This window comes from Prionailurus bengalensis, chromosome D3, assembly GCF_016509475.1.
Source record: "Prionailurus bengalensis isolate Pbe53 chromosome D3, Fcat_Pben_1.1_paternal_pri, whole genome shotgun sequence".
NCBI lineage: Eukaryota > Metazoa > Chordata > Mammalia > Carnivora > Felidae > Prionailurus > Prionailurus bengalensis.
In genome coordinates, this window is record NC_057356.1 from 26,761,500 (window position 1) to 26,785,136 (window position 23,637).

The window sequence follows — 23,637 nt, forward strand, 5'->3', positions numbered from 1 at the left end:
CACAGCAAGGACCCTGTGTGGCCACGATGCCACACTGTCCTCCACCCTGGGCCTCCCATGAAAGGCCTGGGGCAGGGACAGGGGGGAAACATTTCTTACAGTTGTTTTTTACAACCTTTTAAAAATGCAAAAGTCATTCTTAGCTCACAGGCTATAATTTGCTGAACCTTGCACTACATCCCCCCAACCACTATGTGGATTATGTCAAGTGATACATGTCCACATTGTTTGACCCATCTTTATGGGGCTTTTTGTTACTTTCAGCATCCTTGCCCATCAAATGACGGTGACGTACCAACTGTTGGTGAGGATGGGGAGCGACCGAAACTCTCAGGGGGTGTGAAGCAAAATGGTGTGACCACTTTGGAAAACAGTGGACAGTTTTCTTTTTTTTTTTTTCTCTTTCCCTAGAAGTGCTTTTTTTTTTTTTAATTTACATCCAAGTTAGTTAGCATATAGTGCAACAATGATTTCAGGGGTAGATTCCTCAATGTCCCTTACCTCTTTTAGCCCGCCCCCCCCCCACAACCCCTCCAGCAACCCTCTGTTTGTTTTCTATATTTAAGAGTCTCTTATGTTTTGTCCCCCTCCCTGTTTTTATATTAGTTTTGCTTCCCTTCCCTTATGTTCATCTGTTTTGTATCTTACATTCCACATATGAGTGAAGTCATATGATATTTGTCTTTCTCTGACTAATTTCACTTAGCATAATACCCTCCAGTTCCATCCACGTAGTTGCAAATGGCAAGATTTCATTCTTTTTCATTGCTGAATAATACTCTGTTGTGTGTGTATATATATATATATATACCACATCTTCTTTATCCATTCATCCATTGTGGACATTTGGGCTCTTCCCATACTTGGGCTATTGTTGACAGTGCCACTATAAACATGGGGGTGCATGTGTCCCTTCGAAACAGCATAACCTGTATCCCTTGGATAAATGCCTAGTAGTGAAATTGCTGGGCAGTAAGGTAGTTCTATTTTTACTTTTTTGAGGAACCTTCATACCGTTTTCTAGAGTGGCTGCACCAGCTTGCATTCCCACCAACAATGCACAAGAGATCCTCTTTCTCCGCATCTGTTGTTGCCTGAGTTGTTAACATTAGCCATTCTGACAGGCGTAAGGTGGTATCTCATTGTGGTTTTGAATTTGTATTTCCCTGATGATGAGTGAAGTTGAGCATTTTTTCATGTGTCAGTTGGCCATCTGGATGCCTTCTTTGGCGAAGTGTCTATTCGTGTCTTTTGCCCATTTCTTCACTGGATTATTTGTTTTTTGGCTGTTGAGTTTGGTAAGTTCTCTATAGATTTTGGATACTAACCCTTTATCTGATATGTCATTTGCAAATATCTTCTCCCATTCCGTCAGTTGCCTTTTCGTTTTGCTGACTGTTTCCTTCGCTCTGCAGAAGATTTTTATTTTGATGAGGTCCCAGTAGTTCATTTTTGCTTTTGTTTCCCTTGCCTCCGGAGACGTGTTGAGTAAGAAGTTGCTGCGGCCGAGAGCAAAGAGGTTTTTGCCTGCTTTCTCCTCGAGGATTTTGATGGCTTCCTGTCTTGCATTGAGGTCTTCCAACCATTTTGAGTTTATTTTTGTGTATGGTGTAAGAAAGTGGTCCAGGTTCATTCTTCTGCATGTCGCTGTCCAGTTTTCCCAGCACCACTTGCTGAAGAGACTGTCTTTATTCCTTCCTTTGGATATTCTTTCCTGCTTTGTCAAAGATTAGTTGGCCATATGTTTGTGGGTCCATGTCTGGGTTCTCTATTCTGCTCCATTGATCTGAGTGTCTGTTTTTGTGCCAGAAACAGTGGGCAGTTTCTTAAAGATTGTGACATACACATGCCATGGGACCCAGCCATTCCAGGCCTAGGTATTTACCCAAGAGAAATGAGAGTGCATCCACACAGAGATTTGAGCACGAAGGTTCACAGTAGCTTTTTTTTTTTTTAAACCAGACACCTTTTCTTTTTAAGTTTATTTATTTTGAGAGAGAACGCGTGCACACAAAAGCTAGAGAGGAGCAGAGAGAGAAGGAGAGGGGATCTCAAGCAGGGTCTGCACTGTCGGCCCAGAGCCCGACGCAGGGCTCAACCTCACAAACTGTGAGATCATGACCTGAGCTGAAATCAAGAGCAGATGCTCAACCTACTGGGCCACCCAAGCGCTCCAGGTTCACAATAGCTCTGTTCATAAGAACACTGGAATCCACCCAAACATCTACCAACAGGTGAATGGATATCCAGATGGGGACATCCACACAGCAGAACAGTCATCAGCAATGAGAAGGGATGAGCCACTAACATCCACAACAGGGATGAATCTCAAAATAATTATGTGAAGTGAAAGAAACCCAGATGAAGGGGAGCACCCGGTATATGATTCCATTGGTATAATATCCTAGCAAACGCAAACTAATCTATATGACAGAGGGCAGATCAGTGGGTGCTGGGGGGCAGGGAGGGGGGAAGGGGGAGGAGAGGGGCGGGAAGAAGCTCTTGGGCGTGGTGAATATGTTTGTGATATTAATTGGGGTGGTGGTTCCTCAGGAATACACCTGCCAAAACTCATCGAACTGCACACTTTAAATATGTGTCGTGTATCAACTGTCGCTCAGTAAAGCTATTCAAAAAATATAACGGTGGTGGCTCTTAGAATGAGCACAACTCTGAGGGTGAGGGACTGGGGGTGGGTAAGTTTTGGCCAAGTGGGACCAGCAGAGAAGCAGGTGGGGAGGGAAGCCTGGGAAGCCAGAGGCTCCAGGAGACTGCGTGTGTCTTGGGTGAAAGCTAAGACCAGCCGTGCCAGCTCCATAAAGTGGCTGAGGACAAGCGAAACGAAGCCGCTGCACGTTCTGAATTCGGTCACCAGGGCCCCAGAGGCAGCTCTTGGAGGTGGCCTGTGGACAGGCAGCCTCACCCACCACTCCGGCCTCAAGGACCCATGTGGCTGTGCCAAGCACCCCACAAGTTCTTCCTGGGACTCTCAGGTGAGGGAGCAGGTGTGCGGGTGCTGGGCTCACTCACCAGGGCGCTTCCCGTCTGATCAGACTATGCACAGACAGAACGACGGGAACGACAGCTTTCGTTCTCCGAACGCCATCTGCAGCAGGCAGGGAACAAGTCTGGTGTGCTTCTCTGAGTTCCCCTTCTGATCCCGGGGACGGCTGGATCGCCACCAGCGGGTCTGGCAGCAAACTGGACCTTCCTCCCCCAGGGACAGCACCTTCAGAGGAAATTTCTGTCCTGGCCAGAGAAAGCACACCTAAAGGCTAACCAGACTATAGTCAAGCTAAACCATAAAGGGTCAGGGAAGAGACAGACCCGAAAAGGAGAGGAAACACATATGTATAGACCGGACGTGCAGGGATGGGTCAGGGGAGATCCACAACTCATCAGCATTACTGGGGCTTATTATTTACATGTGCTTTAATGTTCTTTTACAGACACACACAAACATGACAGTATTTCAGTCTTAATGTTTTACTCCTGGATGCTGGAATGTGATTCAGTGCAGAGACTGAGCCACATGGAGCCCCCATCTTTTGTAAAACCCACACGCACCATTTCTCCCCAGAATCTCCAAAACCACACTCTGAGCTGGCAGTGCCTTTGTTACAGACGGGGAAACTGAGGCTCAGAGGCGTTCAGTGTGGTACCCGTGGTCACTTAGCTAGGAAGCGGCAAAGTTGGGCCTGGAACCTGGGTCTGTCTGTCTTGCAGGCTGATGTCCTTTCATATACATGTTCTGGAGTGAGCCTTTAATCAAAGTCTCAACAACCCCACGCGAGATACGGCGCACTCACGGCTGTCCTGTTTACCGCAGGATTCCCAGCCCCTAAGACCCTCCACAAGTAGCTGTGGAATGAATGAGTGGAACCAGCAAAGGGCCAGTTACAGGGTCAGGGCTCAGCAAGGATGTGAAGGAGGCGGGAAGGGAAAGAAGGGAGGGCTGGAAGCCCAGTATTCCCAGACCCACCCAGGCTACAAGACTGGGGTCATTGAAACACAAAGTCGTATTTCGAATGCAGGACACATCCCTGATTAAGGCATCTTTTTAGAGTGTCCATTTTCACAACTGTCTCAAAACACATGACTTATTTTCTAAAGTCTTTTTATGTTTAAAAAAATTTTTTTAATGTTTATTTCTTTTTGAGAGAGAGAGAGAGAGAGAGAACACAAGCGGGGCAGAGAGAGAGGGAGACAAAGAATCAGCACAGAACCCGATGCGGGGCTCGAACCCAGAAACTGCGAGATCACAGCCTGAGTCGAAGCGGGACACTTAACCGACAGAGCCAGCAAGGAGCCTCAATGTTTATTTATTTTTTGAGAGAGAGAGAGAGAGAGAGAGAGCAGGGGAGGGGCAGAGAGAGGGAGAGAGAGAGAATCCCAAACAGGTTCTGCTCTGCCCGCATGGAGCCCAACACGGGGGCTCGAACCCATGAACTAAGAGACCACACCGGAGCAGAAACCAAGAGTCAGACACCCAACTGACTGAGCCACCCAGGCGCCCCCACAGGACGTATTTTCTAACAACGCCGCCCTGAGCTTTAAACCAACCCGTGTCCTTCCAGTAAGGGAAGGACGCCTGGAGAGGCCACTGGGGGAAGGTGGAGGGGACTGCATTCATCAGCCATCACTGAGATGACCCAGGTCCCCCTTCTTGGTGCACCGCTGAGCTGCGTCCTGCTCGTGCTCACCCGTCACTCCCCGCCTCTGGGCTGAAGGTGGGAGGCCGGGACTGCCATGTGGCCTCGGGGAGTCCTCTGCTCTCCTATCTCTGGGGCTGCCACTGACAATCCGTAAGAGCCCTTCTGGTCCAACCCACTCATTTACTCCACAGAACCACCCTGAGGGTCCACATGTGCCAGCGCTGGGCCCCTCCAGAAAGCTCAGAGCTGTGGGCGGAATCGCCCCCACCCTCTGTTTAAACAGGACGGTTCTACTCCTGAAACTTACAGTAATATTACACTGTATGTTAACTGAGCGGAACTTAAATAAAAACTTGAAGCAAACAAGTCAATCAATCAATCAATCAAACAGGGTAGTTAAACCAGCCCCATCCTTCATCCCACCATGAAAAGTCCTATTCGTTCTGATGAAACCAGTCCTTTGTCAAGAGGGTCTGAGTTGACGGTTTGCGTATCACAAGGCAGTTGTCACCTTGCTTCCCCAGTGGGGTCCCGCTAGGGGCGAGGCAGGGGCTGACGAGGTCTCTGTCAGAAGCAGAAATGAATGGGGAGAGGGGGCAGGGGCCAGGGTGTCGGGGAAGATCCCCGTGCCACCCCGTTCTTACCCAAACAAGTTATTTTCAACTTGTGATGATAACCACCGTAGCCACCTTCCGTCCCCCCTGCCACGTCTCTCATTTCAAAACGGACTGAATGAGATCCTTCAGAGGAAGGCCCTCTCTGAGCAACTGAAAATGTGTGCAGTGATGAGATGCCAGCAGCAAGGGTCACTTGGTGGAAAACCAAGTGAACAGAAACAGGTCAGCAGAGGTGGTGCGGCCATCACTCACGTACCTACCGTGGGCCAGGCAGTGTCCACCAAAACCTCCCCGAGGTCCCGTCTCCTCTTGAAAGAGGAGACATGTGGACCTCTGATTTGGTTTCCAGCCTGGAAAGCACATTCCACAGTGCCTGGGCTCAAAATCTGGCCTGTCCACCGATAAGCTGTGTGACCCTGGGCAAGGAGTTGTACCTCTCTGAGTCTCAGTCTCCTGGTCTGTAAACGGGGATGATAATAGTAAGCGCTTTGGAGGGCTGCCTGGGCATTGCTCAGCGCGTAGAGAGCACTGCATGAATGCTGGCACTTAGTAACTTGCCAGTGGTTGGAGGGCTGGATTTGAACCCAGGCACCTGCCCGCTTCCAACCTTAGTCAATTCACTCCTTCTGCTCATCTCCAAGTCTCCCTTCCTTTCCCCCTGCACACTCAGCCAGTGAGCTCACCTCTCCCTTCACTGCAAAAAAATCCAAGCAATCGAAGGAGAAAGACCCCAGCCTCTCTTGCCCCCTGCATCCAGGAGGCCAGCATACCTCCCCTTCCACTGCCACGAAAGAAGGGGCCTCCTTGCAGCCCGGGCCAGCTTGTGCCCTCCTCTTGTGCCCTAAGGCACCTCCTCCCACCAACTCCAGGAGATCAGCCCGGCATCCAACTGTCTCTCATGCCCTGCAGCCCCCGTGTTTCCCCTCCTGCCGGGCCAGCCCCTCCGGGAAAGCTTCAACATCACCCATCTTTTTAAAAAGCCAGATGAAACCTCCTTCAATCCCAACCCCCTCTCTGTTCCAAAATCTAATGGCATCATTGATGCCCAGACTGAAATCAGCTCTCTCCTCTCTCTGGTCACAGCAAATAGTGCCACCACCCACCCCACTGTCCCAGCCAGAAGCCTGGAACCTTCCTTAGTTTCTCATCTCTCCTCACTAACCCCTCCTCAAAACTACAGCCTGAATTAGATCGCTTCTTCCCTACTCCCCCATCCTGCCTCAGCACCAGAGCCAAGCCCCCATCACCTCTGGCCTTTCCACTCTTCCTCCTGCCCCTCTAGGGCACCTGCCTATACACCATAGCCTGGATGAGTTTTCTAATTTTCCATGCCATCATGTTAACCCCCACTGAGAGCACTCCCTCAGCTCCCCACTACGACCAGAATAAACTCCAAAAGCTCTGCCCTGGCCCTCAAGACCCCCACCCGTTCCCCCCACTTGCTCGTTAGTAGGCTGGCCGTGTCGGCATTCCTGTTGGCCTCAACCCCTCCAAGCTGGCTGCCACCTCAGGGCCTTTGCATGTGCTGTTTCCCCTGCCTGAAACACCCCTCCCCCAGATATCCGCACGAAGCCTCCTTCTTTCAGATCTCTGCTCAAATGCCATGCCCTCTTAGAGCCCTTTGCGGCCACATCTCCTTCCAATCTCTGCCACACTATTCTGTTGTATTGTCTCCATGCATTTATCGGTATAAACTGTCCGTATGCCCTAGATGTCTCTCCCACTAGAACATGCACTCTGCTGGGGCAGGGGCTGTGCTTTTCTTATTCCACACTAAAGCTCAGTGCCAAGACCAGCGTCTGGTGCACAGAAGACAGAGCCTGATGGACACGGGCACAGGACACCAATACTTGCTGGCGAAAGCAAGTCAGCCGGCAGAGACTCAGCAGCAGGAATCCCTCCCAGCCCCTTGCTGCAGAAAACGCACTTCAAAGCCAAAATCCTGTAATGGAGACACAGCGGCTGAAGGTCTGGCGGAGACTGTGAGTGAGGACGCAATCCGCTGTATTGCCCGGTAGCCATGGCAACCGAAACCTTCAAGTACGCGTCTCCCGCGCGCTTTCACGTCTTACGCAGAAATTTCTAAAGGAAATGTTCAGATTCCTTTCTCTGGTGACATTCTACAGAAGAGACAATCCTCGCTTGGCTCCCAGAGGACAAATTGCAAAAAGCCAGCTTCCTACGAGGCAAACTGGTGTGCAGAGGCAGAGGGAGGGCTTTCGTTTTTAAAAATGCGAGTCTCACTCTGAACTTAGGGACCAAGCCATAAATACTACTACAAGTGGATGAAAGTTTTGTTTGTCAGCACACAGACCAAGGCCTTAACCTTCCTGAGTTCGCTTAGTCATTCAACAGATATTCACTAAGTGCCTACCATGTGCCAGGCCCTGTAGCTGGACTCTGGGGACACAGCCAGGTGGATGAGGCAGATGAAGACCCCTTCCCTGGTGGGGCCTATGGCCCAATGGGACAGACATCCAGCGAAAGAGCATTCCCAGCAAGGATTTTCCAGCAAGAAACAGCAACGTGGTAGAGGAGAAAGGACCTAACTGTGGGACCAATGTACATCCCTCATTCGATGGCTGTGTGACCCTGGGCAAGTCACCGCACCTCTCTGAGCCTGTGATAAAATGGCACTGACAATACTGTTGGGTTGGGAGTGCTACGCGAACCCAATGAGACGACAGGAAAGGCCTTGTGTGGCGCCTGGGTACAGCAAACACTCAGTAACTAGTAACCTCTTTTGCCTTATAGAGGAAGAGGGAGCCAGCCTCTGGCTGTCTGTCCCACAGGGGCCTTGGAAAGGTTCTCTAGGTGTGAGATTTTCCCAAAGGAATGTTCATGCTCTAAGGGACCAAGAGACTTCAGCAGACATCTGAGAGAGATCTCAACTCCCAGAGCACACGTGGGGAACAAGGATAGGGAGAGAAGAAACAGGGGTTAGCCATTAGCTGACTTAGTCCCAGAGCCACCCGGGTGCCCAACTGGGAGCTACAGGCCTGGGAACGTTTTAGGTGGGGAGCCAGGCTGAACCAGGAACTGGGAGCAGAGGAATTCCAAGAGAACCTGCCACAGTGGGCTTCTCACCAAACTACCCATGCGCTCGGGGAGGCCCGGGCCCTGGAGACTTAAAGAGAAACGCTGAGATCTCTCAACTGAGACAGCATTGGAGCGGAGGGCTCCAGAGTTCACGGTACCCAGAGGCGAACCCTGACGCCCACGAGCGGGTCTTAAGAGGCCACTGGGGCAGAACCCTCATAACCGGTCACCTGGATGCCCTGGATCCCTAGAGCTGACGTAAAACCCTGGCCCATGATGGGGCATTAGAGCATCAGGCCAGAGCCCCAGGCATGGGGGCTCAGACCACACTTGTGCTCGAGGGCAGAGGCCGCCCTGTTCTCAGCTTCCAGCTCCTGTATCCACACACACGTTCTTTCTGCCTGAACACCTCCCCATCCCCCTTTCTCCCGGCCCACCTGGAAGACCTCTATTCAACCTCCAAACGACCCAGCAAGTCCACGGTTAGGCACTTCTCCCGCAGACGCAACACGTCAAGGGCACAAAGAGGTCTGCACAAGCGTGTTCACCGCAGCCTCGGTTTATGGTAGGTAGAATTGGAAACGACCTGCGTGTCCACCCAGAGGAGACCAGATCAATAAACTACAGTGCAAGGAAAAAACATAAAGCCATCAGATAGAGTAGACTTATTGTCCTCATAGGGAAAGACGTCAGGTCTACGAGAAGAAGAAAAATCAAGGCCTAGGACGCTGCATATAGCACAGCAAGGTCTGATTTATTTTAAAATGTATGTGTGTGTGTGTGTGTGTGTGTGTGCGCGCGCGTGTGCGTGTGTGTGTATACAGGAGGATACAGGTACGTGCACAGACACAGTTTTTCGTGTGCAGAGAACATTTCTAAAAGGAGACTATGGAAATGGTCACCAGGTTTTGGGAAGGGACTGCAGGTTGGAAGTGGTGGCAGGGAGCCCGATTTTTCCTTAGAATACAATTTTGCTCTCTTGGAAATGTTTACCGTGTGTGCGTATGGATCGCTTTTCCGATTAAAAAAAAAAAACAAAAACCTGTTCTTTGATGTTTGGACGCTTGTGTTAAAACTTTCCTCCTTCTACCGAATCTCGCCTCAGTGCGTGGAGACATTCAAGGTACGGCACGACCGCACATGTATCCATTTATGAGTGTGTCCAGGGGCACCTGGGTGGCTCAGTCGGTTAAGCGTCCAGCTTCGGCTCAGGTCATGATCTCACAGTTTGTGGGTTTGAGCCCCGCGTCAGGCTCTGTGCTGACAGCTCGGAGCCTGGAGCTGGCTTCAGATTCTGTGTCTTCCTCTCTCTCTGTTCCTCCCCCACTTGTGCTCCGTCTCTCTCTCTTCTCTCAAAAATAAATATGTATTTATGAGTGTGTCCACCCTCCTCGGAGGCAGAGGATGTGGGGGCCTCACCTCTGCACCCACTCTTTGAACCTGGCTCCTTGTGGGCTTTTGAAGAATAAACATCATCAGCTCTGATTTATCCACCTTCATTTCCTTAACAGATTTTCATGTTTACCAAGCTTCTGTTGATTAAGCTTTGACTACTCTATGCCAGCCAATTTACACCCAGTGTCCTGCTGAATCGAGTCAGTAACCCTCAAATCTGGCTGGCTGTCATAAATGCTGTCCGTGCCACTCACCCAAGTCTCCCGGATTGGCTGAGGCACCTGTCCCCCAGGTTCTGGGGACCTTGGCTGATAAAGGAAGAGCTACCCGCCTGCTTCAAGGCGGGTCTTATCTGGTGGTGCTGTTTACCCTCCCAGACTCCTCCCAGACTCGACCTCTCCATCGCTAAATCCCGTACCCGTGAATCCCTGTCTCGGGCTCTGTTTCTCGAGGACACAGCCTGAGACACTGTCTCTCGATCTCAACTGGGGCAGACAGTTCTTTAAACACAGTTGCTGGGAATCCACTGAAACCATATCTCTGGGAGTGCTTGGCCTCAGCACAAGGAGTTGAAAAAAGCAACAGACATGCATAGCCCTGGATTGGGAAACAGGATCCTGAAACAAATAAAATAAAAGGTTTACTACACCCATTTACTTAAAGTCACAGAGGTAGATTTGAATCCTGCTCTCTCAGACCCCCAAAGCCTTGACTCCGTTCTGTGCCGGAGGCTCAGCTGTTGGGGGGTTAACTTGCCCGGCCGGCATCAGAACAAGGCGATTTTAGGGGCTGGCCTCTGTGCAGAACATTCTCCCAGGCTTGCCCTGCCGGGCGTAAGCTGGCCAGCCAGCTCTAAAATAGAATCGCTAACATGGTCAGGAAGAAAACTCCTGGGGGGGCAGGGGGGTGGGGGGTGGGAGACTGTTCCACAGCCAGACAACGGCGCTGGGGCTCGGACTGGTGCCTTGGTCCCACTCAAGGCCAGCCTGGCATGAAGAAAATAGGGGAAGCAGCTCCCGGGCAGAGCTTCGGGGACTTCCTGTCCACCTGTGCACACTGGAACAACAGGAAAAGTCTGCAGTGGGGCCCGGTGGGCGGGGCAGGGGGCAAATCAAGACAGGCAAGGTCCACCCAGCCAGCCTTCCCCTCTCAATCCTCAGGGACAGACACCCCTACAAAGGTCAGGGCAACACAGGGAGCATGTGCTAATAAGCACCTGCTGTCTGCCTGGCCCTGTATTACGACCTGAGGAAAGACATGAACAAGACACGGGCCCTACCCAGGCCCAAAGTTTCGTTTATTCACTCATTCGCTCATTCATTCATTCATTCATTCATGTATTCAGTTCAGCATGCAATTATTGAGCACCCACTGTATGCCAGGCCCTGTTCTAAGAACTGGGGAAACAAATAATCAAGACGCGTCCCTACTCTCAAGAAGTTTCGCTTTTCCTTCACTCATTCAATTCTGCTTAACGTTCATGAACAGAGTGAACGGGCGTCAAGCACTGTGCGGTGTGACAAGGGCACGAATACCTGGCACAGTCACCGCTCTCAGGCCCATCCACCCCTTCACAGCTTCATTCGTCTGGTACAATGAGCACTTACTGAGTGCCCTCTGTGTGCCAGGGACACAGATAAGAGAGAACCTCTGCCCTTGACCAGCCAGCCATCCTTCTCCGCTTCACCACTGATGGGTTCAGTTCACCAAACAAATACTGGGCACCTATCGAATGTCAGACCCTGGAAGGCAGATAAATGAGCCCCAAGGCCGGCCCTGGAGGAACAGAGAACGTGGCACTCGCACAGGGGTGAGTAACAGCTTGGTTCCTCCATCAGGACCTCAGGGCCCCACTCGATGGTTCCTCAGAAGCTCTGAGAGAGGCAGCCAGCTGGGGAGGGGGGGTGGGGGTGTGCTGTGCGCCCTCCCCGCAGGGCTACAGAGTGGAGAAGTGGTTAGGGGTGTGGCGGTGGGGAGGGGGGGCACTCAGCACCCCGAGAGAGAAACTGAGCGCCAGAGGCAAGGGTGGGTGAGTGGGGACGAGATGAATCAGACACTTAAGTGAGAATTTTCAAGAACTTGAGGGATATTCTAAGTTTGGAAAAGGAAGGGGGGAAAAGTCAGCCCACAACTTCCGACTGTGGCAAGTTCAACACTGATGTTGATTTCCCTCGGTTCCCCCACCCTCTCGGGCCAAATGTGCCAGGAAAACAGCAGGCTTTGAATCCACCCCCTCCTGGGGGCTGTGGGGAGGATCCTATAGGTTTAATCCGCATGAAGCCGTGGTACACAGTAAGTGCTCAACAAATGATACCTAGTCACGTTTTCTTTTACTTCTAGCCAGGGTGGCTTTGCAATGTGACTGCAAATTGGCACTTCTCCCACTGGAAGGTGGGTCCATGTCCCCTCCACTCGAATCCAGGGGGAAGGAGGCTTGAGACGGTGGAAGTGACTCCTGGGGGCTGTGTCCATCATAAAGGATGACATCTGCCTCGTGGGCTTGTGGCTGGGGAAGCCCAGGCTGCAGTGGCCGCATTTAGGTCCCCGGTCAACAGTCCCACAGAAGCCCGGCACTGGGCCACAGTGTCCAGGGTCTGACATTCGATAGGTGCCCAGTATTTGTTTGGTGAACTGAACCCATCAGTGGTGAAGCGGGGAAGGATGGCTGGCTGGTCAAGGGCAGAGGTTCTCTCTTATCTGTGTCCCTGGCACAGTGGCCATCGCAGGCACTGGGCAGGGAGGTGAGAAGAAGCCTCCGGATGATTCCAGCCCACAGCCATTCAGGGCTCCCAGCTGACCCTCAACGATCACAGAGCGGCTGTCCCCACTGAGCCCTGTCCGATTTGCCTGACCTACCAAATACTATGAGCATATTAAATAGTGGCTTGTTTATACCCCCATGTTTTGGAAGTGGTTCCCCAAAACACCTGGTACCTGCTTATCTGAGTCCCTGACCTGTAGACCTTGCACCATCTGAAAGGATGCACTAAACCAGAGAGCGGGGGACTTTAGAAGCTGTAAAGTTCTGTGCACACAGCAGCCCCTGGCTTCGGCGCTCAGGACACCGGAGGGCTCTGCGGCTTTCCTAAGCCTACCTAATCAGCCGCCCTGTGACCAAGGCTGCCCCCTCCCCAGGCAGCCTGAGAGACTCTGCAGGCTACTGGGGCTGACCTGAACTCACGTGGCAGGTCGACGCTTTGTTCCCCAGACGGGACTTAGGTCATCCCTCCAGGAGGACAAAGGCTGCTTTCATGGGCCCAGGCTGCTCTCGGCAAACACGGGCAGTCAGGGGCAGAGCAGGGAGCGGGCGGCCCCCGGCACGCCCCCCTGGGAAGGTGGCCAACAGGCCAACAAGCTGGGACAGGACCAGGGTCCGGGGGGGGGGGGGGGGGCCTTCCCTCCCCGTCTGGGTCTCCTCCAACTGCACCTAAACAAGGACAGGGCAGAGTACAGACTGGCAATCAGGAAACGTCCGGTAAATTCGACAGAATTGTGAAAGATTAAAAGAGGCATCCTCGGGATTAAAGTCAACCTAAAAACGTGAACTAACACAGTGCAGGCAACACCGTATGGGATCGAATCCCAGCTCCACGGCTGAGCCGCTGTGTGGTCTTCTGCAAGCGACTTCACCTGTCTCTGAGCCTCAGTTTCATCATCTGTGAGATGGGGGTGGTAACAGCCTCTTCCTCGCAGGACTGTCGCGAGGGTAAAATAAAGCCACACGAAGCGCTCTGCGTGGTGTCTGGCTGCTATGGACTGAACTGTGTTTTCCCCAAATTTGAATGCGGAAGCCCTGGTCCTGGGACCTCAGAATGTGACTGTATTTGGACACAGGGCCTTTCGAGAGGTGATTAGGTTAAAATGAAGCCCTCAGGGTGGGCCCTAATCCCATCTGACTGGTGTCCCCATAGGAAGAGGACATATGGATACACACAGGCGCCAGAGTGCATGAGCAGAGAGGCAAGGCCATGTGAGGACACAGCGAGAAGGTAGCCGTCGGCAAGCCAAGAAGAAAGGCCTCAGGAGAAACCAAACCTACCAGAACCTTGATCTTGGACTCCTAACCTCCAGAACCGTGAAAAAATGAATTTCTGTCGTGTAGGCCACTTGGGCTACAGTAATTTAATCTGGCCGTCCTGGCGAAGACATACCCTGGCCCCAGAAGAGAAGGTAAAAAACACCTCCTATTACCGTGTTATTGCATTTACATCGTGACTATAAAATGATATTATGTTAACCAGATGAACGTGCTTACATTCTATGAATGCACGGCTAATACAAAATATTAATATAACATTAAACAGAATAGATCTACAAACATTTTCCCTTCCCTACCTCAGGATTTCTCCATAAAAAATAAAGAGAGGTTTCCTTAAAAAGAAAGCAAGGGGGTTTCTCAAATGAATAATTGGGACCAAATTTCTTGACAACCTTCTCACGCATACCATCACTTCCCCTTTGAGGAAATACTGATATTATGTCCTTTAGGCTCCAAATAAAGATACCCTCTCATCTCCCACCTCTTCCAGAACCGCCAGGCCTTTGCACCAGCTGGTCCTGCCACCAGAATGTCCATTCCCCGCTGGTCCTGCTCAGGCTTTAAGACCCAGCTCAGGGCCCAGCCCCGAGCAGGCGCTCAGTACACGTGCACAGCAAGCCGACCCTGAGACAAGCCAGTGAGTGCCTTTCAAAGACGAAGTCGCTGGGCCCAGAGTGGGACCAGACCCCAGTATCCTGGCTCCCAGGCTGCCTCCCACGTATCCGTTCTGCCTCAAACATGGAAACCCTATATTTGTTCAGCTTGCAAGTCCCAAATCCAAGTCCCTTTTCAGCTCTGGAAAAGTCCTTTGCCCACCAGTGACAAAAGTGGGCAGCAGGACAGGCACTGACCCGCAATGAGTTGTTTACTCGGCCATTACTGATGGCCTGTAGCCAGATTTACCACCAAAACACACAAACAAACAAAAAAGGTACAGCTTCTCTCCAGGGACCAGCATCCTAGGATTCAGCAAAATGTACCCACCCCACCCCCCTCCATCTTTACATCCTACACTATACCCCTTCTCGATATTGGGCTGAAAGGACCAGGGCCCAGGGGCTGGCCCGGCTTATCCCACCAAGACTGATCCGAGTGGCCTGACTCCTCCTTCCTGGGCACCAGAACTCAGGCTGCGGGAGACCTCGGGGTGCAAAGAGGGACCGTGGGTTCCAGGTGAAAAAGCCCTGCCCCAGAAACCAGGTTCTGATGCCTTCTCTCCATGTGACCTTGGACAAGTCAGGTTTCCCTCAACGACCCAATCCGCAACATGGGGATAATTCAAGCACCTGCCTCTCTGGAGAGGGTTACACACACTCAGGTATGTGGCTGCTTTAAGGAAAGAGCCTAAATGTCCATAACTGACGAACGGATTTATATATACAATGGAATACTACTTGGCAATGAGAAAGAATGAAATCTGGCCATTTGTAGCAACGTGGATGGAACTGGAGGGTATTATGCTAAGTGAAATAAGTCAGGCAGAGAAAGACAGATACCATATGTTTTCACTCACATGCGGATCCTGAGAAACTTAACAGAAGACCAGGGGGGAGGGGCAGGGGGAAAAGAAAAGTTACAGAGAGGGAAGAAGGCAAACCATAAGAGACTCTTAAATACTGGGAACAAACTGAGGGTTGATGGGGGGCTGGGGGAGAGGGGAAAGTGGGTGATGGGCAGGGAGGAGGGCACCTGTTGGGATGAGCACTGGGTGTGGTATGGAAACCAATTTGACAATAAATTATATTAAAAAAAGAAAAAAGAAAACCATGATTACTAACAAAAAAGTAAAATAAAATAAAACAAAACAAAACAAAAACAAAACAAAACAAAATAAAATAAAGAAGATAAAATAAAATAAAGTAAAATAAAATAAAATTAAAATTAAAAGTCCACCTCAGAGCTAGGTGATTTGTTAGACCAGGAGCGCTCTCTAGCGTCTCAACCTGGAAATCATTCTGCCAGTCAGACAGCCAGTTAGCATCCTATGTACTACGTGGTTCATAGAATATTCGCCGGAAGGAATGTTTCCATCTATACAGTGCCTACTACCGCGTGCCAGGTGCTCTCCCTGCTGGTCTCTGCAATGAGATGCTTACATAATCCCCATTGAGAAAGGGGGATTTCTCATCCCCAGAGAGAAAACTGGGGCTCAGAGACATGAAGCCCCTCACTCAAGGTCACACAGCAGGGAAGGCTGGATTTAAACTCAGGCCTGTCTGACCCCAAAGCTCCATTTTTTTTTTTAACGTTTATTTATTTTTGAGACAGAGAGAGACAGAGCATGAGCAGGGGAGGGGCAGAGAGAGAGGGAGACACAGAATCTGAAACAGGCTCCAGGCTCTGAGCTGTCAGCACAGAGCCCGACGCGGGGCTTGAACTCACAGACCGCGAGATCATGACCTGAGCCGAAGTCGGACGCCCAACCGACTGAGCCACCCAGGCGCCCCGCAAAGCTCCATTCTTTACTAGACTCATAGAATTGGGAGACTGTGCACAGTAAAAAACAAAACCAAAACAAAACAAAACAAAAAAACCTTAAGGAGAACCCAGTCCAATACTTCATTATACCAATAGAGAAACTGAGGCCCAGAGAGGGCAAGCAATTGCCTTGGGGTCACACAGCAATCACGCTTGGGACTCCTGGCTCCCAGAAGTGTTTTGCCCACAGGCCCACCCCTCCAGAGCTTCTACCCTGCATTTATCATTCCTTTTGGCCGTCACAGAATTGGCACGTCCCTTCCAAATGCTTGAAGCCCTGGAATGTCTGAAACTCAGCAACGGTTCCTTTGGGATGGCAAGGGCTGCCAGCCTGCAAGCCCTCCATTCGAGAGCAGGGTTCATCTCATCCGGTCAGCACGAAACTCCCAAAGGCATGGGAGTGTGGCTGAGGCCCACCGAGGACCCGGGAGGGGCCCGACGAGCCGGGGGAGCCACGCACATCACAAGGTTCTCTTTTCCTTTTATGTTGAGGATCCTGCAGACTAACAGGGGGGATGGGATGGTGGTCCTGCCAGGAGGGGCCCTAACAGGGAAGAGTCGGGAACTGTCACCATGATGGATGTGCCCGGTGGATTCTTGTGAACCCTACAATGGGAGTTAGCAGGGCCTGCTTGTGTCTAAAGGCTCTGAGGGCCTCCTAGTGGGGGCTCAGAAATGCCAGGAATTATCTAAGGGGCCAAAAAAATCTCACCACACGGACTTGGTATTTTGACCCTCCCGGGAGGCCCTTTAACATTCCCATTCAGGGGCGTCTGGGTGGCTCAGTTAAGCACCTGACTCTTGATTTCAGCTCAGATCATGATCTCATGGATCTTTGAGTTCAAGCCCCGAATCAGGCTCCACGCTGACAGCACAGAACCTGCTTGGGATTCTCTCTCTCCCTCTCTCTCTGACCCTCCTCTGCTCTCACTCTCTCAAGATAAATGCATACACTTTAAACAAATAAAAGTTCCCACCCGAGCATCTCAACGACCGTTAGACATGGGCAGGGCAGAAGTTACCATTCCTGTTGTACAGACGGGGAAAACGAGGCCGGGGAGAGGATGGGGAACACGTGACAACACGGGGTGTCTGACAGACATTCTTTCCACCCCCCAAGTCCAAAGCCGAGCCCTGATCTGCCTCAGTTGCAAACACACCCACCTACAGTTTTCCTGAAGAAAGTCAATGGCACCTCTACCCTTCCAACGGCCAGGCCCCAAACCCTCAGGGTCTTCAGGACTCTTCTCCTTCCCTCCCACCCCACATCCAATCCACCAGCAAATCCTGTCGCTCAACTTTCAAAACAGATCCGGAACCCGCCCTCTTCTCCCCACCTCCTCCGCTGCCCCTGGTCTGAGCCACCACCGCCTCCCCCCTGGACACCTGCGGGGGTCCCTCACTGCCCTTCCTTGTCCTGCCTTGGTCCCGCTTCAGTCTGCTCCGTGTGTGGCAACCGGGGGGCTCCATTCAAAACCACGTCAGATTGTGTCACTCGAGGTGTCACCCCTCCACGGCTCCATCACCCTCACAGCATAAGGCAAAGTCCTTCACGTGACCTCCACGACCTTGCTGTCAACTCTGCTCCCCTCACTCACTCTTCGGCAGCCACCCTGGCCTCCTTCCAGATTCACGAAAGCACCTGTGCACACTTGGACCACAGGACCTTGGCGCCGGCTGCTGCCTCTTCCCCCAAGCTTCCCTGGCCTATTCCCTCCCCTCTTCCAAAGTCTCTGTCCAATTGTCACCTTCTTAGGTAGGCCCCCCGGTCCCACCCATCCAAGTCCTCCTGAGCCTTCTTACTTGCTTACTTCCTTCTTTCCACAGCACACTCCACCCCCTGACACATTATACATGCTCTTATGTATCATGCCCATTGTTCACTGCCTGAACCCACTGGAATGTTAATCCCTGAGACAGGGATCTTTGACCACATTGTTCACTGATGTATCCCAAGCCCTTCGCTCAGGGCCTGGCACATGTGTTTACCTGAACCGAACTGAGGGCCCATTAGGTGTCTGTGCTGACATCAGTCATCAGCACTTATTCAAGACCTACTACGGGCCAGCTTTGTTTGCATTACTTCACTGAGTCCTCAGGACGACCCGCCACCCCCCAGGAGATGCTGTCATTATCCCCACTCTACGGATGGCAAAGCTGACTTTCTGCGAGGTGAAGGGGTTTGCTCAAAGCCCCACACTCCACTAGGAAGCGGCTCCGTGGGGGCTGGAAGCCGGGAGAGCCTGGCTCCAAGACCCTGTTCCCAGCTCTGCAACTTGGCTTCCCGATCACGGCTTGAGTCGGATGCAAACCTCTCGTGACGCAAGGCGTCCCGTGGCCCAAACCCCAGGCCCAAGCCAAACAGCACAAAAATAGCCAGTTCTTCTATTCTGGCCACAAACACTGCGAAGACAAACCAGGCCTCAGCACACACGGAGGGCGCCAAGATCTGAGACGCAGGAGCTGGTCATGAAAATAACAACAGTAGCAGCGGCGACCGTTGACGGGCTTGTGCTGGGCGCCGGGCACCACGTCGGAGCTCACGGGCAGCTCGTCCCCGCGACACCTGTGACACACTGGGCCGGTCGTGTGGTCCATCAGCCCTCATCCAGTGCCCAACCAGCAGGTGCCAGACACGGTGCCAGCGGCTGGGGACTCAACAGTGAGCAGGACAGGCCGAGGGAAGCCGTGTGCAGAGACCAAGCACATCGGCTTTGACGTCACGCTTCCCGAGTTCAGAGCCCGGCCCCGCCCTTACGGGCCTTTTAATATCGGGTGGGATTTCTGTTTTCTCAAATGTGAAACGGCGACAATACCGACCTCGTGGGGTTGTTATAAGGATTCTCATGATGCCGCCCGTGGGTGGTGGGCCTGGGGGAAAACACGGTTCGTGCGTGCCCTTATCTCCTGGACGTGGTGACAAGCTGAGCGAGGGATGTAGCTCAGCAAACAAGCAGCAAGGAAGCCCGAGGGAAAGAACAGCCAATTTAACCACACTTAGACATTTGGACATTTTCCCAATTAAAAAAAAAAAAAATCCAGTCATGGAGTCAAGCGAGGGGAGATGAATCTTACCAACCACAAGGGGAAACAAAGTGGTTTCCCTCTCTCATTCCACAGAGACCGAGCCACTGAACCACCGACCCCGGAAGGGGCAGGGGAGGGACCCACAACCAACAGCACAGGGGACCGTCCTCGATCTTGGACTCCATGTCACGTGGCAGCTTCCAGGAGAAGCTGCCGGAAGTGCCATTCTGATAAGCCCCTTAGCTGTGGGTGACACAGACTAGAGGAAGGTGGCCAGCCACGAGGCAGCCTCCAGGCTCTCTGAGCCTGGGAAAGTCTGTGTGTGTTGGGGGGTGGGGGGTGCAGGGCGTCTCTGCCATTATAGCAGAGCCATCCCCATCCCCCCAAAAAAGAACATCTCGAAACAGAGCACCCATTCTGAGTCCAGCCCTGCGCCAAGAATACTAATGCCCTTATCACAGTGAATCCTCAGTGGAGCCCGGCTAGGTGGGGCCGACGACTTCCACTTACAGATAGGGAAACTGAGGCCTGGAGCAGTAATGGGACTTGCTTTTTGGTGAAGTCGGGATTCTGAGCCAGGGCTCGCTCTCTCTCTCTCTCTCTCTCTCTCTCTCTCTCCAGACCTGCTTGGCCCAGTGCAACACCCTTCTATCATCTTCCACCTTGCAAAGCTTGCTGTGAATAAAAACCGGTAGGCTGGCAAGCTGCCTCAATCCCATGGGCCTCAGTTTCCCCACCAGAGAAACCAGAATAACAGGCTCAGTGAAGTAAAGTGACACACTGGAGTCCTAAGCTCAGATCTGGGCTCTGACAACTCCCAGCTGGGGAACCTTAGATGAGCTGCTTAACCTCTCTGGGCCTGTTTCCCTAAATGCAAAACAAAGGCGATCATGAAATCTACCCATGGGGTTCTGGTGAGGATAGGATGAGACATCCACGAAAGGCACTAAGCCAGGATGTTGTAAATGGTCAGCAGGAATGGTGCTGGCCGTTATTAATTATTATTATTAATTATTACTACCATCAATGCTACTACTGTTGCAATTGACAACCTCGAGCCACACCAGCTTGATGTCAGTGCCCCAAAAAGGCCACCAGCCTTGGGACTGTCTGGCTAAGCTATCCCGGCAACAAAGGAGATTAAGTAACTCAAAACAGCCATGGCGGCTCAGTCATCAGCTACAGTTACTAATGATTTGAAACAGAAACAGTTTCCCTCCCCCGCGTCCCAGCTGACGCTGGGCTGGTGACAGGGCAGGATGGTGGGGGCCGGCGGTTTTTCCCCCCGCCCCCAGAAAGACCTGTAGCTATGTGATGGACCCGAGCCACCAACAGGAAGCCACTGACATCCCAACAACAAATGACAAGTTTGCAGAAACCTGCTGCAGCGGACGCCTGGCCCCTAAGAAGCTGACTTTCGAAATAACCTGAAAGGTAAATACACATTTAAGGCTGGAGGGCGCTGGGGATGAGCACCGGGTGATGTGTGGAGGTGCTGAATCACTACATTGTGCACCTGAAGCGAATATCATACTGTATGTTAACCGACTGGAATTTAAATAAAAACTTAAAAAAATATATTGAAGGCTGAGAACAACCATCACTAAGTTGTACGTATAATGAAAGCCCCAGGAAGATGGCAAATGGCCAAGGCTGGTGACACGTGCGAATTCTAAGCAGCCATCAAACAGCACGTTTACAGAGTGTTTTTCAGCGGTGTGGGCAAACGTTCTCGTTATCAGTGGACACACACAACGATGTGGATATCTAAGCACTCATTCGCCCAGCCTGCAGTCAGCGGGCCCCTGTTATGGGTGAAACTCACAGGCAAAATACAAGGTGGGATCCCGGCTTGGGTCCTGGAACAGAAAAAAGATGTTGGTGGAAAATCGGGTGAAACCTGAATCAGGCACGTTTCTCTCAGCCTCGGGGTTAATGGACGTCTCAGGCCAGATCACTCTCTGTGGGGGGAGCTTGGGGGGGTGTCAGCATCCCTGGCCTGTATCCACCAGATGCCAGTACCAACCCTCTTCCCTCAGTTGTGACAGTCAAAGGAGGTCATCAGCTATTGCCAAGTGTCCCCTGAAGGTCAAAACTGCCCCCGGATGGGAACCCGTGGAGTAAAATTGATCATTTAGTTAATAGTACTGAACCAATCGCTTCTTTTGGGTAAATGTATGGTGGTTATGGCAAGACGCGAACATGGGGGGAGATGGGGGGAAGGGTTCAGGAACTCCCCTACTATGTGTGCGACATTTCTATAAATCTAAAAGTATTCTAAAATTAAAAAGTAACTTTAAAACACCAGGGTCGGGGCGCCTGGGTTGGGGCGCCTGGGTGGCTCAGTCGGTTGGGCGGCCGACTTCGGCTCAGGTCATGATCTCACGGTCCGTGAGTTTGAGCCCCGCCTCGGGCTCTGTGCTGACAGCTCAGAGCCTGGAGCCTGTTTCAGATTCTGTGTCTCCCTCTCTCTGACCCTCCCCCCGTTCGTGGTCTGTCTCTCTCTGTCTCAAAAATAAATAAACGTTAAAAAAATAAAATAATATAAAATAAAATAAAATAAAATAAAATAAAACACCAGGGTCATGGGACAATGAATGGGCAGAGGGAAGGTGGATTCGCCTCTATGGTGGGGATGGGGAGAGGCACCCTCTCCCACCCCCCCACCGCCCAGGGACACGTGCCATAGTCAGCGGCCAGCTGGTCACTCTCAATCTGATGGAAGGTTCCTGGGAGAGAGGAAGAGCTCACATCTGCTGAGCAGCGACTTCTAGACCTTCAAGCTAAGAGGGTTCCCAGGGATGGTCCCAACAAGCAAATGAGGAAGGTGACGTGTCCCCACTTCGCAGATGAGGAAGCTGAGGTCCAGTGAGGTCAACTGGCCTGCCCGACACCAGGCGGCTCTGACACGATCCAGATCCGAAGCCTGAGGGGTTTCCACGTCCCCCAGCTTTCTCAGAAGCTCAACAAGCAAGGGTTTCCAGCTTCGCGTTCCAGACACAGGGCTAATCCTGTTATCCGTGCGCCAGGCTGTCTTTGGTGGGGCGGAGGGAGGGAGACGTGGGTGAGCCACAAAGCCAGCAGTGAGGACACACGGCGCCTCAATGCTCCAGGACCTGGTCACCCACAGGAGGCAGTGAAGACCGGATCTCTGGGATTCACACCTGGCAAGACCCTCTAAACCACCTCGTTATGGTTCCGATGGGGAGACTGAGGCCCAGAGAACCAGACTTGCCCCAGGCCACACCGGGAGTTGGGGGCCAAGCCAGGGAAGGAGCCGTGTCTCTGTCCACCTGTCCCCCACAGCTGCCCTTGCGAGGCTTACAGCGTCCTCCTCCTCGACATCCCCCGCACCTCCCACCGGCCAGGCTGAGTTTGTGCTGGTTTCTGGGACCAGTCTCAAGCATGCCTTTCAATCACCCGCCCCAGCCCTTCGCACATGCTGTTCCTTCTCCCTGGCGCACCCTTCCCCCTGCCCTACCCTAGCATCCACCCGCCAGCTCCTACATATTCTTTAGTGTTCAGCTTCCCCGGGAGACTCTCCTGGACCCCCTGACCCCCGACGAGACCGTGTCCCCCACAGCTCTGTGAACCACCCCATCCTAACACACGTGTGCTGTCTGTCCCAATTCCTTGTGCAGGGCCTGTGACCCCACAAGGTTCAGGGGCCCTGTCTATGCTGTTCACCTGCATTCCGAGGATCTGATCCTATAGCTCCAAACCGCAGTCGGCGTGTGTTAAGTGAACGTATGCTGAGGTGCCCAGAGTCCACACAGAGCACCAGGCTTGTGTCTATCAGCTCTGCGTTTCTGATTCTGACACCAATTCCAACACGTATTTTTTTTTTTTTTCCAACACCACCAAGCAATTCTCTGACACCAGCTGGGTGTCCTACCATTTCAACTCAGTTCTGACACTATCCACCTGGAGACAGCATCAGATCCCACGGGTTGGGTTAAGGGCTCGGTCCTGCACGATGGCCTCCCACCCCACTTCAGATGCCAATCACAAGTCCCGGTTCGGTTGTCACCCGGGCTTCTGACAGACCGGCTGTGGACCCGGGGTTCCCATGACCTCCTCCTTGCGTCCAATTGAGTGACTCACAGATCTCAGGGAAACATTTTACTTACGAGATCACCAGCTTATTATAAAAGGATGGAACCGGAGAGCAGCCAGATGGGAGAGGTGCACACGGCAGGGTCTGGGGAAAGTGTGCGATGCTCCAGTGTTCTCTGAGCTAGCCTATACACCTGTCTACAAATCTCCACGTGCCCACCAACCCAGAAGCACCCCCTGTCCTTTTAGGTTTTATATGGAGACTTCATTACATAGGCATGGCTGATTAAATCTGTGGCCGCTGGGGATTATTGTGACCCCCAGTCCCTCT

General features: G+C 52.1%; 1 protein-coding gene across 2 annotated transcripts in view; it reads right to left on the reverse strand.

Moving 5' to 3' along the window:
* The window catches only part of KIAA1671 (KIAA1671 ortholog), a 149,059-nt gene that overhangs the window by 82,685 nt on the left and 42,737 nt on the right, over positions 1-23,637 (reverse strand). The gene's annotated exons all lie outside the window — the stretch shown is intronic.